Source organism: Stenella coeruleoalba, assembly GCF_951394435.1.
Source record: "Stenella coeruleoalba genome assembly, contig: scaffold_179, whole genome shotgun sequence".
NCBI lineage: Eukaryota > Metazoa > Chordata > Mammalia > Artiodactyla > Delphinidae > Stenella > Stenella coeruleoalba.
In genome coordinates, this window is record NW_027645996.1 from 274,330 (window position 1) to 294,466 (window position 20,137).

At 44.0% G+C, this 20,137-nt stretch overlaps 1 long non-coding RNA gene across 3 annotated transcripts in view; it reads left to right on the top strand.

Annotated features, from left to right (window-relative positions):
• Window positions 1-20,137, top strand: part of LOC307181407 — a 428,825-nt gene that overhangs the window by 243,113 nt on the left and 165,575 nt on the right. For all 3 annotated transcript variants that reach the window (XR_013826688.1, XR_013826689.1, XR_013826690.1), the window contains exon 4: window positions 11,037-11,122. This is a non-coding gene — a long non-coding RNA (uncharacterized lncRNA). The remainder of the gene's footprint in view (window positions 1-11,036; window positions 11,123-20,137) is intronic.

Sequence of the window (20,137 nt, forward strand, 5' to 3'; positions counted from 1 at the left end):
GAATCCACTCTTTGTGATGCTAAGGGCCTGATGACATAGATTTCATTGCTGAGTGATATTGCTTTGTAAGTAAATACCACAACTTCTTTATCCATTTTTCACTTTCTGCGATGTTGAACTTGTACTGTAAACGAGGTTCTTGTAAACAGAGGCGTCCCAAACTTTGGGGTGGCTGTGTCTTTTTGATTTTAATTTCCCTAAGCTATAGGACCATAAGTGGCAGTGCCCTAGGCTCTGTTGCTTTGTTTTTTAGATGTTTCAGGAAACACCATACACTTCTCCCCAGTGGCTGTTGGCAATTTACATCCCGCCCATCAGCATAACAAGGCTCCCAGTTCTCCATGGCCTGTCCTGCCTTTCTGGATTTTACACTTTTTTCAGATGGCCCTTTTGACCGGGGGGAAGTGAGACTTCATTGTAGTTCAGATTTCCTTTGCAAGCTTGCTTGGTTGGCCAAAAAGTGCGTATGCGTTTTTTCCTGAATATATTCAGGAAAAAACGCATACGCCCTTTTTGGCCAAGTGCATCATTGTGGACGTTCTGCCTCTTTTCCTATGCTTTCAATGCAATTCCAGTCTACCTCCTGAAATCGGTTTCCTGCAATTCTGCCCCGCTTTCAAGTCCTCTTGGCAGCCTTACTTCAGTCTATTTTTGGACGATAGCTGTCATTTATAATTCTGCAGGTTTGTGAATTACAGTGACCCTGAGCTCCTTTCTTCAACTTGCTTTCTTGTGACCTGGCCGCAACACCGCAGGATGGCTTCAGGCCCTAATCTGGTTCCGGCCCGGCATGCTGATCCTTTGGTTAATTCCTCTTCCTGTTGGGAAATGAGAGTTAAATTTGCCCGTCCAGACACCTCCAGCTAGCCTCTCATTGGTTCTCGCTATTCCTGTTCATCTTCCGCAGAAATTGCAAACTGGGCCAAACAGGAGGTTAAAGGCGCTGACTCTCCAAGAGGGGAGAGTGTTAGTAAAGCGTCTGGAATGTTTCACCCGAGTACCAGGGGAGGAAAACTGAGACATATTTGAACACGTCTCCCGATCACATGGTTGATCATACTCTAGGTTCCACATGCATGTTTTAGCTGAAGGAAGAATACCTTAAACCTGGGTAGTTGAAACCCGTGGAATGGGTACCATGCAATATGACTTCAAAGGGTCTTCATTTGCTCACCGAACCTCTCCAATCCTATCACTGCTGCGTTTATGCCCCTGTACACATGCTTGATTCTCTTTCGGAGACATAGCAATCCATAGGTTTTAAGATACTTACTAGTCAGGTACATTCTTAGGCGTTTAATATGGGGTGTTGAGTCCATTTCGTTGAGCAAGGAGTAGCTCTTGTCTATTCCATATTTGGCTTAAGGAACTTTATCTGTGCTCATTTCAATCTCTGGTTTTATGCAGCACCCCAACTCACCTTTACCCTTAAGCAAGCATAAGTTGCTTTTCTAAATTTGAGACCCTGTTCTGTTCTGTAATTCAGTTCCTGTGTAGCCAAGTTTACATTCCGTGTATTACTGATATCTTATGATGTTTCTTTTTCTGTGTGACTTACTTTAGTTAGAATCATCATACCTGAATCCACTCATTGTGCTGCTAAGGGCCTGATGACACAGATTTCATTGCTGAGTGATATTGCTTTGTAAGTAAATACCACAACTTCTTTATCCAGTTTTCACTTTCTGCGATGTTGAACTTGTACTGTAAACGAGGTTCTTGTAAAGAGAGCCATTCCAAACTTTGGGGTGGCTGTGTCTTTTTGATTTTAATTTCCCTAAGCTATAGGACCATAAGTGGAAGTGCCCTAGGTTCTGTTGCTTTGTTTTTTAGATGTTTCAGGAAACATCATACACTTCTCCCGAGTGGTTGTTGGCAATTTACATCCCGCCCATCAGCATAACAAGGCTCCCAGTTCTCCATGGCCTGTCCTGTCTTTCTGGATTTTACACTTTTTTCAGATGGCCCTTTTGACCGGGGGGAAGTGAGACTTCATTGTAGTGCAGATTTCCTTTGCAAGCTTGCTTGGTTGGCCAAAAAGGGCGTATGCGTTTTTTCCTGAATATATTCAGGAAAAAACGCATATGCCCTTTTTGGCCAAGTGCATCATTGTGGACGTTCTGCCTCTTTTCCTATGCTTTCAATGCAATTCCAGTCTACCTCCTGAAATCGGTTTCCTGCAATTCTGCCCCGCTTTCAAGTCCTCTTGGCAGCCTTACTTCAGTCTATTTTTGGACGATAGCTGTCATTTATAACTCTGCAGGTTTGTGAATTACAGTGCCCCTGAGCTCCTTTCTTCAACTCGCTTTCTTGTGACCTGGCCGCAACACCGCAGGATGGCTTCAGGCCCTAATCTGTTTCTGGCCCGGCACGCTGAGCCTTTGGTTAATTCCTCTTCCTGGTGGGAAATGAGAGTTAAATTTGCCCGTCCAGACACCTCCAGCTAGCCTCTCATTGGTTCTCGCTATTCCTGTTCATCTTCCGCAGAAATTGCAAACTGGGCCAAACAGGAGGTTAAAGGCGCTGACTCTCCAAGTGGGGAGAGTGTTAGTAAAGCGTCTGGAATGTTGCACCCGAGTACCAGGGGAGGAAAACTGAGACATATTTGAACACATCTCCCGATCACATGGTTGATCATACTCTAGGTTCCACATGCATGTTTTAGCTGAAGGAAGAATACCTTAAACCTGGGTAGTTGAAACCCGTGGAATGGGTACCATGCAATATGACTTCAAAGGGTCTTCATTTGCTCACCGAACCTCTCCAATCTTATCACTGCTGCGTTTATGCCCCTGTACACATGCTTGATTCTCTTTTGGAGACATAGCAATCCATAGGTTTTAAGATACTTACTAGTCAGGTACATTCTTAGGCGTTTAATATGGGGTGTTGAGTCCATTTCGTTGAGCAAGGAGTAGCTCTTGTCTATTCCATATTTGGCTTAAGGAACTTTATCTGTGCTCATTTCAATCTCTGGTTTTATGCAGCACCCCAACTCACCTTTACCCTTAAGCAAGAATAAGTTGGTTTTCTAAATTTGGGACCCTGTTCAGTTCTGTAATTCAGTTCCTGTGTAGCCCAGTTTACATTCCGTGTATTACTGATATCTTATGATGTTTCTTTTTCTGTGTGACTTACTTCAGTTAGAATCTTCATACCTGAATCCACTCATTGTGCTGCTAAGGGCCTGATGACATAGATTTCATTGCTGAGTGATATTGCTTTGTAAGTAAATACCACAACTTCTTTATCCATTTTTCACTTTCTGCGATGTTGAACTTGTACTGTAAACGAGGTTCTTGTAAACAGAGGCGTCCCAAACTTTGGGGTGGCTGTGTCTTTTTGATTTTAATTTCCCTAAGCTATAGGACCATAAGTGGCAGTGCCCTAGGCTCTGTTGCTTTGTTTTTTAGATGTTTCAGGAAACACCATACACTTCTCCCGAGTGGTTGTTGGCAATTTACATCCCGCCCATCAGCATAACAAGGCTCCCAGTTCTCCATGGCCTGTCCTGCCTTTCTGGATTTTACACTTTTTTCAGATGGCCCTTTTGACCGGGGGGAAGTGAGACTTCATTGTAGTGCAGATTTCCTTTGCAAGCTTGCTTGGTTGGCCAAAAAGGGCGTATGAGTTTTTTCCTGAATATATTCAGGAAAAAACGCATACGCCCTTTTTGGCCAAGTGCATCATTGTGGACGTTCTGCCTCTTTTCCTATGCTTTCAATGCAATTCCAGTCTACCTCCTGAAATCGGTTTCCTGCAATTCTGCCCCGCTTTCAAGTCCTCTTGGCAGCCTTACTTCAGTCTATTTTTGGACAATAGCTGTCATTTATAACTCTGCAGGTTTGTGAATTACAGTGCCCCTGAGCTCCTTTCTTCAACTCGGTTTCTTTGGAGCTGGCCGCAACACCGCAAGATGGCTTCAGGCCCTAATCTGGTTCCGGTACGGCACGCTGAGCCTTTGGTTATTTCCTCTTCCTGGTGGGAAATGAGAGTTAAATTTGCCCGTCCAGACACCTCCAGCTAGCCTCTCATTGGTTCTCGCTATTCCTGTTCATCTTCCGCAGAAATTGCAAATGGGCCAAACAGGAGGTTAAAGGCGCTGACTCTCCAAGTGGGGAGAGTGTTAGTAAAGCGTCTGGAATGTTGCACCCGAGTACCAGGGGAGGAAAACTGAGACATATTTGAACACGTCTCCCGTTCACATGGTTGATCATACTTGGGTTCCACATGCATGTTTTAGCTGAAGGAAGAATACCTTAAACCTGGAGAGTTGAGACCCGTGTAATGGGTACCATGCAATATGACTTCAAAGGGTCTTCATTTGCTCACCGAACATCTCCAATCCTATCACTGCTGCGTTTATGCCCCTGTACACATGCTTGATTCTCTTTCGGAGACATAGCAATCCATAGGTTTTAAGATACTTACTAGTCAGGTACATTCTTAGGCGTTTAATATGCGATGTTGAGTCCATTTCGTTGAGCAAGGAGTAGCTCTTGTCTATTCCATATTTGGCTTAAGGAACTTTATCTGTGCTCATTTCAATCTCTGGTTTTATGCAGCACCCCAACTCACCTTTACCCTTAAGCAAGCATAAGTTGGTTTTCTAAATTTGAGACCCTGTTCTGTTCTGTAATTCAGTTCCTGTGTAGCCAAGTTTCCATTCCGTGTATTACTGATATCTTATGTTGTTTCTTTTTCTGTGTGACTTATTTCAGTTAGAATCATCATACCTGGATCCACTCATTGTGATGCTAAGGGCCTGATGACATAGATTTCATTGCTGAGTGATATTGTTTTGTAAGTAAATACCACAACTTCTTTATCCATTTTTCACTTTCTGCGATGTTGAACTTGTACTGTAAACGAGGTTCTTGTAAACAGAGCCGTTCCAACCTTTGGGGTGGCTGTGTCTTTTTGATTTTAATTTCCCTAAGCTATAGGACCATAAGTGGAAGTGCCCTAGGCTCTGTTGCTTTGTTTTTTAGATGTTTCAGGAAACACCATACACTTCTCCCAAGTGTCTGTTGGCAATTTACATCCCGCCCATCAGCATAACAAGGCTCCCAGTTCTCCATGGCCTGTTGCCTTTCTGGATTTTACACTTTTTTCAGATGGCCCTTTTGACCGAGGGGAAGTGAGACTTCATTGTAGTGCAGATTTCCTTTGCAAGATTGCTTGGTTGGCCAAAAAGGGCGTATGCGTTTTTTCTTGAATATATTCAGGAAAAAACGCATACGCCCTTTTTGGCCAAGTGCATCATTGTGGACGTTCTGCCTCTTTTCCTATGCTTTCAATGCAATTCCAGTCTACCTCCTGAAATCGGTTTCCTGCAATTCTGCCCCGCTTTCAAGTCCTCTTGGCAGCCTTACTTCAGTCTATTTTTGGACAATAGCTGTCATTTATAACTCTGCAGGTTTGTGAATTACAGTGCCCCTGAGCTCCTTTCTTCAACTCGCTTTCTTGTGACCTGGCCGCAACACCGCAGGATGGCTTCAGGCCCTAATCTGGTTCCGGCCCGGCATGCTGAGCCTTTGGTTAATTCCTCTTCCTGGTGGGAAATGAGAGTTAAATTTGCCCGTCCAGACACCTGCAGCTAGCCTCTCATTGGTTCTCGCTATTCCTGTTCATCTTCCGCAGAAATTGCAAACTGGGCCAAACAGGAGGTTAAAGGGACTGACTCTCCAAGTCGGGAGAGTGTTAGTAAAGCGTCTGGAATGTTGCACCCGAGTACCAGGGGAGGAAAACTGAGACATATTTGAACACGTCTCCCGTTCACATGGTTGATCATACTCTGGGTTCCACATGCATGTTTTAGCTGAAGGAAGAATACCTTAAACCTGGAGAGTTGAGACCCGTGTAATGGGTACCATGCAATATGACTTCAAAGGGTCTTCATTTGCTCACCGAACCTCTCCAATCCTATCACTGCTGCGTTTATTCCCCTGTACACACGCTTGATTCTCTTTTGGAAACATAGCAATCCATAGGTTTTAAGATACTTACTAGTCAGGTACATTCTTAGGGGTTTAATATGGGGTTTTGAGTACATTTCGTTGAGCAAGGAGTAGCTCTTGTCTATTCCATATTTGGCTTAAGGAACTTTATCTGTGCTCATTTCAATCTCTGGTGTTATGCAGCACCCCAACTCACCTTTCCCCTTAAGCAAGCATAAGTTGGTTTTCTAAATTTGAGACCCTGTTCTGTTTTGGAATGCAGTCCCTGTGTAGCCAAGTTTACATTCCGTGTATTAGTGATATCTTATGATGTTTCTTTTTCTGTGTGACTTATTTCAGTTAGAATCATCGTACCTGAATCCACTCATTATGCTGCTACGGGCCTGATGACATAGATTTCATTGCTGAGTGATACTGCATTGTACGTAAGTACCACAAGTTCTTTGTCCATTTTTCACTTTTTGCGATGTTGAACTTGTACTGTAAACGAGGTTCTTGTAAACAGAGGCGTCCCAAACTTTGGGGTGGCTGTGTCTTTTTGATTTTAATTTCCCTAAGCTATAGGACCATAAGTGGCAGTGCCCTAGGCTCTGTTGCTTTGTTTTTTAGATGTTTCAGGAAACACCATACACTTCTCCCGAGTGGTTGTTGGCAATTTACATCCCGCCCATCAGCATAACAAGGCTCCCAGTTCTCCATGGCCTGTCCTGCCTTTCTGGATTTTACACTTTTTTCAGATGGCCCTTTTGACCGGGGGGAAGTGAGACTTCATTGTAGTGCAGATTTCCTTTGCAAGCTTGCTTGGTTGGCCAAAAAGGGCGTATGCGTTTTTTCCTGAATATATTCAGGAAAAAACGCATACGCCCTTTTTGGCCAAGTGCATCATTGTGGACGTTCTGCCTCTTTTCCTATGCTTTCAATGCAATTCCAGTCTACCTCCTGAAATCGGTTTCCTGCAATTCTGCCCCGCTTTCAAGTCCTCTTGTCAGCCTTACTTCAGTTTATTTTTGGACGATAGCTGTCATTTATAACTCTGCAGGTTTGTGAATTACAGTGCCCCTGAGCTCCTTTCTTCAACTCGCTTTCTTTTGAGCTGGCCGCAACACCGCAGGATGGCTTCAGGCCCTAATCTGGTTCCGGTAAGGCACGCTGAGCCTTTGGTTATTTCCTCTTCCTGGTGGGAAATGAGAGTTAAATTTGCCCGTCCAGACACCTCCAGCTAGCCTCTCATTGGTTCTCGCTATTCCTGTTCATCTTCCGCAGAAATTGCAAACTGGGCCAAACAGGAGGTTAAGGGCGCTGACTCTCCAAGTGGGGAGAGTGTTAGTAAAGCGTCTGGAATGTTGCACCCGAGTACCAGGGGAGGAAAACTGAGACATATTTGAACACGGCTCCCGATCACATGGTTGATCATACTTGGGTTCCACATGCATGTTTTAGCTGAAGGAAGAATACCTAAAACCTGGGTAGTTGAGACCCGTGGAATGGGTACCATGCAATATGACTTCAAAGGGTCTTCATTTGCTCACCGAACCTCTCCAATCCTATCACTGCTGCGTTTATGCCCCTGTACACATGCTTGATTCTCTTTCGGAGACATAGCAATCCATAGGTTTTACGATACTTACTAGTCAGGTACATTCTTAGGCGTTTAATATGCGGTGTTGAGTCCATTTCGTTGAGCAAGGAGTAGCTCTTGTCTATTCCATATGTGGCCTAAGGAACTTTATCTGTGCTCATTTCAATCTCTGGTTTTATGCAGCACCCCAACTCACCTTTACCCTTAAGCAAGCATAAGTTGGTTTTCTTAATTTGAGACCCTGTTCTGTTCTGTAATTCAGTTCCTGTGTAGCCAAGTTTCCATTCCGTGTATTACTGATATCTTATGATGTTTCTTTTTCTGTGTGACTTATTTCAGTTAGAATCATCGTATGTGAATCCACTCATTATGCTGCTACGGGCCTGATGACACAGATTTCATTGCTGAGTGATACTGCATTGTACGTAAGTACCACAATTTCTTTATCCATTTTTCACTTTCTGCGATGTTGAATTTGTACTGTGAACGAGGTTCTTGTAAACAGAGGCGTCCCAAACATTGGGGTGGCTGTGTCTTTTTGATTTTAATTTCCCTAAGCTATAGGACCATAAGTGGAAGTGCTCTAGGCTCTGTTGCTTTGTTTTTTAGATGTTTCAGGAAACACCATACACTTCTCCCAAGTGTCTGTTGGCAATTTACATCCCGCCCATCAGCATAACAAGGCTCCCAGTTCTCAATGGCCTGTTGCCTTTCTGGATTTTACACTTTTTTCAGATGGCCTTTTTGACCGGGGGGAAGTGAGACTTCATTGTAGTGCAGATTTCCTTTGCAAGCTTGCTTGGTTGGCCAAAAAGGGCGTATGCGTTTTTTCCTGAATATATTCAGGAAAAAACGCATACGCCCTTTTTGGCCAAGTGCATCATTGTGGACGTTCTGCCTCTTTTCCTATGCTTTCAATGCAATTCCAGTCTACCTCCTGAAATCGGTTTCCTGCAATTCTGCCCCGCTTTCAAGTCCTCTTGGCAGCCTTACTTCAGTTTATTTTTGGACGATAGCTGTCATTTATAACTCTGCAGGTTTGTGAATTACAGGGCCCCTGAGCTCCTTTCTTCAACTCGCTTTCTTTTGAGCTGGCCGCAACACCGCAGGATGGCTTCAGGCCCTAATCAGGTTCTGGTACGGCACGCTGAGCCTTTGGTTATTTCCTCTTCCTGGTGGGAAATGAGAGTTAAATTTGCCCGTCCAGACACCTCCAGCTAGCCTCTCATTGGTTCTCGCTATTCCTGTTCATCTTCCGCAGAAATTGCAAACTGGGCCAAACAGGAGGTTAAGGGCGCTGACTCTCCAAGTGGGGAGAGTGTTAGTAAAGCGTCTGGAATGTTGCACCCGAGTACCAGGGGAGGAAAACTGAGACATATTTGAACACGGCTCCCGATCACATGGTTGATCATACTCTGGGTTCCACATGCATGTTTTAGCTGAAGGAAGAATACCTAAAACCTGGGTAGTTGAAACCCGTGGAATGGGTACCATGCAATATGACTTCAAAGGGTCTTCATTTGCTCACCGAACCTCTCCAATACTATCACTGCTGCGTTTATGCCCCTGTACACATGCTTGATTCTCTTTCGGAGACATAGCAATCCATAGGTTTTACGATACTTACTAGTCAGGTACATTCTTAGGCGTTTAATATGCGGTGTTGAGTCCATTTCGTTGAGCAAGGAGTAGCTCTTGTCTATTCCATATTTGGCCTAAGGAACTTTATCTGTGCTCATTTCAATCTCTGGTTTTATGCAGCACCCCAACTCACCTTTACCCTTAAGCAAGCATAAGTTGGTTTTCTAAATTTGAGACCCTGTTCTGTTCTGTAATTCAGTTCCTGTGTACCCATGTTTCCATTCCGTGTATTACTGATATCTTATGATGTTTCTTTTTCTGTGTGACTTATTTCAGTTAGAATCATCATACCTGAATCCACTCATTGTGCTGCTAAGGGCCTGATGACATAGATTTCATTGCTGAGTGATATTGCTTTGTAAGTGAATACCACAACTTATTTATCCATTTTTCAATTTCTGTGATGTTGAACTTGTACTGTAAACGAGGTTCTTGTAAACAGAGCCGTTCCAAACTTTGGGGTGGCTGTGTCTTTTTGATTTTAATTTCCCTAAGCTATAGGACCATAAGTGGAAGTGCCCTAGGCTCTGTTGCTTTGTTTTTTAGATGTTTCAGGAAACACCATACACTTCTCCCAAGTGTCTGTTGGCAATTTACATCCCGCCCATCAGCATAACAAGGCTCCCAGTTCTCCATGGCCTGTCCTGCCTTTCTGGATTTTACACTTTTTTCAGATGGCCCTTTTGACCGGGGGGAAGTGAGACTACATTGTAGTGCAGATTTCCTTTGCAAGCTTGCTTGGTTGGCCAAAAAGGGCGTATGCGTTTTTTCCTGAATATATTCAGGAAAAAACGCATACGCCCTTTTTGGCCAAGTGCATCATTGTGGACGTTCTGCCTCTTTTCCTATGCTTTCAATGCAATTCCAGTCTACCTCCTGAAATCGGTTTCCTGCAATTCTGCCCCGCTTTCAAGTCCTCTTGGCAGCCTTACTTCAGTCTATTTTTGGACGATAGCTGTCATTTATAACTCTGCAGGTTTGTGAATTACAGTGCCCCTGAGCTCCTTTCTTCAACTCGCTTTCTTGTGACCTGGCCGCAACACCGCAGGATGGCTTCAGGCCCTAATCTGGTTCCGGTACGGCATGCAGAGCCTTTGGTTATTTCCTCTTCCTGGTGGGAAATGAGAGTTAAATTTGCCCGTCCAGACACCTCCAGCTAGCCTCTCATTTGTTCTCGCTATTCCTGTTCATCTTCCGCAGAAATTGCAAACTGGGCCAAACAGGAGTTTAAAGGCGCTGACTCTCCAAGTGGGGAGAGTGTTAGTAAAGCGTCTGGAATGTTGCACCCGAGTACCAGGGGAGGAAAACTGAGACATATTTGAACACGTCTCCCGATCACATGGTTGATCATACTCTGGGTTCCACATGCATGTTTTAGCTGAAGGAAGAATACCTAAAACCTGGGTAGTTGAAACCTGTGGAATGGGTACCATGCAATATGACTTCAAAGGGTCTTCATTTGCTCACCGAACCTCTCCAATCCTATCACTGCTGCGTTTATGCCCCTGTACACATGCTTGATTCTCTTTCGGAGACATAGCAATCCATAGGTTTTAAGATACTTACTAGTCAGGTACATTCTTAGGCGTTTAATATGCGGTGTTGAGTCCATTTCGTTGAGCAACGAGTAGCTCTTGTCTATTCCATATTTGGCTTAAGGAACTTTATCTGTGCTCATTTCAATCTCTGGTTTTATGCAGCACCCCAACTCACCTTTCCCCTTAAGCAAGCATAAGTTGGTTTTCGAAATTTGAGACCCTGTTCTGTTCTGTAATTCAGTTCCTGTGTAGCCAAGTTTCCATTCCGTGTATTACTGATATCTTATGATGTTTCTTTTTCTGTGTGACTTATTTCAGTTAGAATCATCATACCTGAATCCACTCATTGTGCTGCTAAGGGCCTGATGACACAGATTTCATTGCTGAGTGATATTGCTTTTTAAGTAAATACCACAACTTCTTTATCCATTTTTCACTTTCTGCGATGTTGAACTTGTACTGTAAACGAGGTTCTTGTAAACAGAGCTGTTCCAAACTTTGCGGTGGCTGTGTCTTTTTGATTTTAAATTCCCTAAGCTATAGGACCATAAGTGGAAGTGCCCTAGGCTCTGTTGCTTTGTTTTTTAGATGTTTCAGGAAACACCATACACTTCTCCCGAGTGGTTGTTGGCAATTTACATCCCGCCCATCAGCATAACAAGGCTCCCAGTTCTCCATGGCCTGTCCTGCCTTTCTGGATTTTACACTTTTTTCAGATGGCCCTTTTGACCGGGGGGGAAGTGAGACTTCATTGTAGTGCAGATTTCCTTTGCAAGCTTGCTTGGATGGCCAAAAAGGGCGTATGCGTTTTTTCCTGAATATATTCAGGAAAAAACGCATACGCCCTTTTTGGCCAAGTGCATCATTGTGGACGTTCTGCCTCTTTTCCTATGCTTTCAATGCAATTCCAGTCTACCTCCTGAAATCGGTTTCCTGCAATTCTGCCCCGTTTTCAAGTCCTCTTGGCAGCCTTACTTCAGTCTATTTTTGGACGATAGCTGTCATTTATAACTCTGCAGGTTTGTGAATTACAGTGCCCCTGAGCTCCTTTCTTCAACTCGCTTTCTTGTGAGCTGGCCGCAACACCGCATGATGGCTTCAGGCCCTAATCTGGTTCTGGCACGGCACGCTGAGCCTTTGGTTAATTCCTCTTCCTGGTGGGAAATGAGAGTTATATTTGCCCATCGAGACACCTCCAGCTAGTCTTTCATTGGTTCTCGCTATTCCTGTTCATCTTCCACAGAAATTGCAAACTGGGCCAAACAGGAAGTTAAAGAGACTGACTCTCCAAGTGGGGAGAGTGTTAGTAAAGCGTCTGGAATGTTGCACCCGAGTACCAGGGTACGAAAACTGAGACATATTTGAACAGGTCTCCCGATCACATGGTTGATCATACTCTAGGTTCCACATGCATGTTTTAGTTGAAGGAAGAATACCTAAAACCTGGGTAGTTGAAACCCGTGTAAAGGGTACCATGCAATATGATTTCAAAGGGTCTTCATTTGCTCACCGAACCTCTCCAATCCTATCACTGCTGCGTTTATGCACCTGCACACATGCTTGATTCTCTTTCGGAGACATGGCAATCCATAGGTTTTAAGATACTTACTAGTCAGGTACATTCTTAGGCGTTTAATATGCGGTGTTGAGTCCATTTCGTTGAGCAAGGAGTAGCTCTTGTCTATTCCATATTTGGCTTAAGGAACTTTATCTGTGCTCATTTCAATCTCTGGTTTCATGCAGCACCCCAACTCACCTTTCCCCTTAAGCAAGCATAAGTTGGTTTTCTAAATTTGAGACCCTGTTCTGTTCTGTAATTCAGTTCCTGTGTAGCCAAGTTTACATTCCGTGTATTACTGATATCTTATGATGTTTCTTTTTCTGTGTGACTTATTTCAGTTAGAATCATCATACCTGAATCCACTCATTGTGCTGCTAAGGGCCTGATGACACAGATTTCATTGCTGAGTGATATTGCTTTGTAAGTAAATACCACAACTTCTTTATCCATTTTTCACTTTCTGCGATGTTGAACTTGTACTGTAAACGAGGTTCTTGTAAACAGAGCTGTTCCAAACTTTGGGTTGGCTGTGTCTTTTTGATTTTAAATTCCCTAAGCTATAGGACCATAAGTGGAAGTGCCCTAGGCTCTGTTGCTTTGTTTTTTAGATGTTTCAGGAAACACCATACACTTCTCCCGAGTGGTTGTTGGCAATTTACATCCCGCCCATCAGCATAACAAGGCTCCCAGTTCTCCATGGCCTGTCCTGCCTTTCTGGATTTTACACTTTTTTCAGATGGCCCTTTTGACCGGGGGGAAGTGAGACTTCATTGTAGTGCAGATTTCCTTTGCAAGCTTGCTTGGATGGCCAAAAAGGGCGTATGCGTTTTTTCCTGAATATATTCAGGAAAAAACGCATACGCCCTTTTTGGCCAAGTGCATCATTGTGGACGTTCTGCCTCTTTTCCTATGCTTTCAATGCAATTCCAGTCTACCTCCTGAAATCGGTTTCCTGCAATTCTGCCCCGTTTTCAAGTCCTCATGGCAGCCTTATTTCAGTCTATTTTTGGACGATAGCTGTCATTTATAACTCTGCAGGTTTGTGAATTACAGTGCCCCTGAGCTCCTTTCTTCAACTCGCTTTCTTATGAGCTGGCCGCAACACCGCATGATGGCTTCAGGCCCTAATCTGGTTCCGGCACGGCACGCTGAGCCTTTGGTTAATTCCTCTTCCTGGTGGGAAATGAGAGTTAAATTTGCCCGTCCAGACACCTCCAGCTAGTCTTTCATTGGTTCTCGCTATTCCTGTTCATCTTCCGCAGAAATTGCAAACTGGGCCAAACAGGAGGTTAAAGGGACTGACTCTCCAAGTGGGGAGAGTGTTAGTAAAGCGTCTGGAATGTTGCACCCGAGTACCAGGGTACGAAAACTGAGACATATTTGAACACGTCTCCCGATCACATGGTTGATCATACTCTGGGTTCCACATGCATGTTTTAGCTGAAGGAAGAATACCTTATACCTGGGTAGGTGAAACCCGTGGAATGGGTACCATGCAATATGACTTCAAAGGGTCTTTATTTGCTCACCGAACCTCTCCAATCCTATCACTGCTGCGTTTATGCCCCTGTACACATGCTTGATTCTCTTTCGGAGACATAGCAATCCACAGGTTTTAAGATACTTACTAGTCAGGTACATTCTTAGGCGTTTAATATGCGGTGTTGAGTCCATTTCATTGAGCAAGGAGTAGCTCTTGTCTATTCCATATTTGGCTTAAGGAACTTTATCTGTGCTCATTTCAATCTCTGGTTTTATGCAGCACCCCAACTCACCTTTACCCTTAAGCAAGCATAAGTTGGTTTTCTAAATTAGAGACCCTGTTCTGTTCTGTAATTCAGTTCCTGTGTAGCCAAGTTTCCATTCCGTGTATTACTGATATCTTATGATGTTTCTTTTTCTGTGTGACTTATTTCAGTTAGAATCATCATACCTGAATCCACTCATTGTGCTGCTAAGGGCCTGATGACATAGATTTCATTGCTGAGTGATATTGCTTTGTAAGTGAATACCACAACTTCTTTATCCATTTTTCACTTTCTGCGATGTTGAACTTGTACGGTAAACGAGGTTATTGTAAACAGAGCCGTTCCAAACTTTGGGGTGGCTGTGTCTTTTTGATTTTAATTTCCCTAAGCTATAGGACCATAAGTGGAAGTGCCCTAGGTTCTGTTGCTTTGTTTTTTAGATGTTTCAGGAAACACCATACACTTCTCCCGAGTGGTTGTTGGCAATTTACATCCCGCCCATCAGCATAACAAGGCTCCCAGTTCTCCATGGCCTGTCCTGCCTTTCTGGATTTTACACTTTTTTCAGATGGCCCTTTTGACCGGGGGGAAGTGAGACTTCATTGTAGTGCAGATTTCCTTTGCAAGCTTGCTTGGTTGGCCAAAAAGGGCGTATGCGTTTTTTCCTGAATATATTCAGGAAAAAACGCATACGCCCTTTTTGGCCAAGTGCATCATTGTGGACGTTCTGCCTCTTTTCCTATGCTTTCAATGCAATTCCAGTCTACCTCCTGAAATCGGTTTCCTGCAATTCTGCCCCGCATTCAAGTCCTCTTGGCAGCCTTACTTCAGTCTATTTTTGGACGATAGCTGTCATTTATAACTCTGCAGGTTTGTGAATTACAGTGCCCCTGAGCTCCTTTCTTCAAGTCGCTTTCTTTTGAGCTGGCCGCAACACCGCAGGATGGCTTCAGGCCCTAATCTGGTTCCGGCACGGCACGCTGAGCCTCTGGTTATTTCCTCTTCCTGGTGGGAAATGAGAGTTAAATTTGCCCGTCCAGACACCTCCAGCTAGTCTCTCATTGGTTCTCGCTATTCCTGTTCATCTTCTGCAGAAATTGCAAACTGGGCCAAACAGGAGGTTAAAGGCGCTGACTCTCCAAGTGGGGAGAGTGTTAGTAAAGCGTCTGGAATGTTGCACCCGAGTACCAGGGGAGGAAAACTGAGACATATTTGAACACGTCTCCCGATCTCATGGTTGATCATACTCTGGGTTCCACATGCATGTTTTAGCTGAAGGAAGAATACCTAAAACCTGGGTAGTTGAAACCCGTGGAATGGGTACCATGCAATATGACTTCAAAGGGTCTTCATTTGCTCACCGAACCTCTCCAATCCTATCACTGCTGCGTTTATGCCCCTGTACACATGCTTGATTCTCTTTCGGAGACATAGCAATCCCTAGGTTTTAAGATACTTACTAGTCAGGTACATTCTTAGGCGTTTAATATGCGGTGTTGAGTCCATTTCGTTGAGCAAGGAGTAGCTCTTGTCTATTCCATATTTGGCTTAAGGAACTTTATCTGTGCTCATTTCAATCTCTGGTTTTATGCAGCACCCCAACTCACCTTTCCCCTTAAGCAAGCATAACTTGGTTTTCTAAATTTGAGACCCTGTTCTGTTCTGTAATTCAGTTCCTGTGTAGCCAAGTTTCCATTCCGTGTATTACTGATATCTTATGATGTTTCTTTTTCTGTGTGACTTATTTCAGTTAGAATCATCATACCTGAATCCACTCATTGTGCTGCTACGGGCCTGATGACATAGATTTCATTGCTGAGTGATACTGCATTGTAAGTGAATACCACAACTTCTTTATCCATTTTTCACTTTCTGCGATGTTGAACTTGTACTGTAAACGAGGTTCTTGTAAACAGAGCAGTTCCAAACTTTGGGGTGGCTGTGTCTTTTTGATTTTAATTTCCCTAAGCTATAGGACCATAAGTGGATGTGCCCTAGGCTCTGTTGCTTTGTTTTTTAGATGTTTCAGGAAACACCATACACTTCTCCCAAGTGTCTGTTGGCAATTTACATCCCGCCCATCAGCATAACAAGGCTCCCAGTTCTCCATGGCCTGTCCTGCCTTTCTGGATTTTACACTTTTTTCAGATGGCCCTTTTGACCAGGGGGAAGTGAGACTTCATTGTAGTGCAGATTTCCTTTGCAAGCTTGCTTGGTTGGCCAAAAAGGGCGTATGCGTTTTTTCCTGAATATATTCAGGAAAAAACGCATACGCCCTTTTTGGCCAAGTGCATCATTGTGGACGTTCTGCCTCTTTTCCTATGCTTTCAATGCAATTCCAGTCTACCTCCTGAAATCGGTTTCCTGCAATTCTGCCCCGCTTTCAAGTCCTCTTGGCAGCCTTACTTCAGTCTATTTTTGGACGATAGCTGTCATTTATAACTCTGCAGGTTTGTGAATTACAGTGCCCCTGAACTCCTTTCTTCAACTCGCTTTCTTGTGACCTGGCCGCAACACCGCAGGATGGCTTCAGGCCCTAATCTGGTTCCGGCCCGGCATTCTGAGCCTTTGGTTAATTCCTCTTCCTGTTGGGAAATGAGAGTTAAATTTGCCCGTCCAGACACCTCCAGCTAGCCTCTCATTGGTTCTCGGTATTCCTGTTCATCTTCCGCAGAAATTGCAAACTGGGCCAAACAGGAGGTTAAAGGGACTGACTCTCCAAGTCGGGAGAGTGTTAGTAAAGCGTCTGGAATGTTGCACCCGAGTACCAGGGTACGAAAACTGAGACATATTTGAACATGTCTCCCGATCACTTGGTTGATCATACTCTAGGTTCCACATGCATGTTTTAGCTGAAGGAAGAATACCTTAAACCTGGGTAGTTGAAACCCGTGGAATGGGTACCATGCAATATGACGTCAAAGGGTCTTCATTTGCTCACGAACCTCTCCAATCCTATCACTGCTGCATTTATGCCCCTGTACACAGGCTTGATTCTCTTTCGGAGACATAGCAATCCATAGGTTTTAAGATACTTACTAGTCAGGTACATTCTTAGGCGTTTAATATGGGGTGTTGAGTCCATTTCGTTGAGCAAGGAGTAGCTCTTGTCTATTCCATATTTGGCTTAAGGAACTTTATCTGTGCTCATTTCAATCTCTGGTTTTATGCAGCACCCCAACTCACCTTTCCCCTTAAGCAAGCATAAGTTGGTTTTCTAAATTTGAGACACTGTTCTGTTCTGTAATTCAGTTCCTGTGTAGCCAAGTTTACATTCCGTGTATTACTGATATCTTATGATGTTTCTTTTTCTGTGTGACTTATTTCAGTTAGAATCATCATACCTGAATCCACTCATTGTGCTGCTAAGGGCCTGATGACACAGATTTCATTGCTGAGTGATATTGTTTTGTAAGTAAATACCACAACTTCTTTATCTATTTTTCACTTTCTGCGATGTTGAACTTGTACTGTAAACGAGGTTCTTGTAAACAGAGCCGTTCCAAACTTTGGGGTGGCTGTGTCTTTTTGATTTTAATTTCCCTAAGCTATAGGACCATAAGTGGAAGTGCCCTAGGCTCTGTTGCTTTGTTTTTTAGATGTTTCAGGAAACACCATACACTTCTCCCGAGTGTTTGTTGGCAATTTACATCCCGCCCTTCAGCATAACATGGCTCTCAGTTCTCCATGGCCTGTCCTGCCTTTCTGGATTTTACACTTTTTTCAGATGGCCCTTTTTACCGGGGGGAAGTGAGACTTCATTGTAGTGCAGATTTCCTTTGCAAGCTTGCTTGGTTGGCCAAAAAGGGCGTATGCGTTTTTTCCTGAATATATTCAGGAAAAAACGCATACGCCCTTTTTGGCCAAGTGCATCATTGTGGACGTTCTGCCTCTTTTCCTATGCTTTCAATGCAATTCCAGTCTACCTCCTGAAATCGGTTTCCTGCAATTCTGCCCCGCTTTCAAGTCCTCTTGGCAGCCGTACTTCAGTCTATTTTTGGACGATAGCTGTCATTTATAACTCTGCAGGTTTGTGAATTACAGTGCCCCTGAGCTCCTTTCTTCAACTCGCTTTCTTGTGAGCTGGCCGCAACACCGCAGGATGGCTTCAGGCCCTAATCTGGTTCTGGCACGGCACGCTGAGCCTTTGGTTAATTCCTCTTCCTGGTGGGAAATGAGAGTTAAATTTGCCCGTTCAGACACCTCCAGCTAGTCTCTCATTGGTTCTCGCTATTCCTGTTCATCTTCCGCAGAAATTGCAAACTGGGCCAAACAGGAGGTTAAAGGGACTGACTCTCCAAGTGGGGAGAGTGTTAGTAAAGCATCTGGAATGTTGCACCCGAGTACCAGGGTACGAAAACTGAGACATATTTGAACACGTCTCCCGATCACATGGTTGATCATACTCTGGGTTCCACATGCATGTTTTAGCTGAAGGAAGAATACCTTATACCTGGGTAGGTGAAACCCGTGGAATGGGTACCATGCAATATGACTTCAAAGGGTCTTTATTTGCTCACCGAACCTCTCCAATCCTATCACTGCTGCGTTTATGCCCCTGTACACATGCTTGATTCTCTTTCGGAGACATAGCAATCCACAGGTTTTAAGATACTTACTAGTCAGGTACATTCTTAGGCGTTTAATATGCGGTGTTGAGTCCATTTCATTGAGCAAGGAGTAGCTCTTGTCTATTCCATATTTGGCTTAAGGAACTTTATCTGTGCTCATTTCAATCTCTGGTTTTATGCAGCACCCCAACTCACCTTTACCCTTAAGCAAGCATAAGTTGGTTTTCTAAATTAGAGACCCTGTTCTGTTCTGTAATTCAGTTCCTGTGTAGCCAAGTTTCCATTCCGTGTATTACTGATATCTTATGATGTTTCTTTTTCTGTGTGACTTATTTCAGTTAGAATCATCATACCTGAATCCACTCATTGTGCTGCTAAGGGCCTGATGACATAGATTTCATTGCTGAGTGATATTGCTTTGTAAGTGAATACCACAACTTCTTTATCCATTTTTCACTTTCTGCGATGTTGAACTTGTACGGTAAACGAGGTTATTGTAAACAGAGCCGTTCCAAACTTTGGGGTGGCTGTGTCTTTTTGATTTTAATTTCCCTAAGCTATAGGACCATAAGTGGAAGTGCCCTAGGTTCTGTTGCTTTGTTTTTTAGATGTTTCAGGAAACACCATACACTTCTCCCGAGTGGTTGTTGGCAATTTACATCCCGCCCATCAGCATAACAGGGCTCCCAGTTCTCCATGGCCTGTCCTGCCTTTCTGGATTTTACACTTTTTTCAGATGGCCCTTTTGACCGGGGGGAAGTGAGACTTCATTGTAGTGCAGATTTCCTTTGCAAGCTTGCTTGGTTGGCCAAAAAGGGCGTATGCGTTTTTTCCTGAATATATTCAGGAAAAAACGCATACGCCCTTTTTGGCCAAGTGCATCATTGTGGACGTTCTGCCTCTTTTCCTATGCTTTCAATGCAATTCCAGTCTACCTCCTGAAATCGGTTTCCTGCAATTCTGCCCCGCATTCAAGTCCTCTTGGCAGCCTTACTTCAGTCTATTTTTGGACGATAGCTGTCATTTATAACTCTGCAGGTTTGTGAATTACAGTGCCCCTGAGCTCCTTTCTTCAAGTCGCTTTCTTTTGAGCTGGCCGCAACACCGCAGGATGGCTTCAGGCCCTAATCTGGTTCCGGCACGGCACGCTGAGCCTCTGGTTATTTCCTCTTCCTGGTGGGAAATGAGAGTTAAATTTGCCCGTCCAGACACCTCCAGCTAGTCTCTCATTGGTTCTCGCTATTCCTGTTCATCTTCTGCAGAAATTGCAAACTGGGCCAAACAGGAGGTTAAAGGCGCTGACTCTCCAAGTGGGGAGAGTGTTAGTAAAGCGTCTGGAATGTTGCACCCGAGTACCAGGGGAGGAAAACTGAGACATATTTGAACACGTCTCCCGATCTCATGGTTGATCATACTCTGGGTTCCACATGCATGTTTTAGCTGAAGGAAGAATACCTAAAACCTGGGTAGTTGAAACCCGTGGAATGGGTACCATGCAATATGACTTCAAAGGGTCTTCATTTGCTCACCGAACCTCTC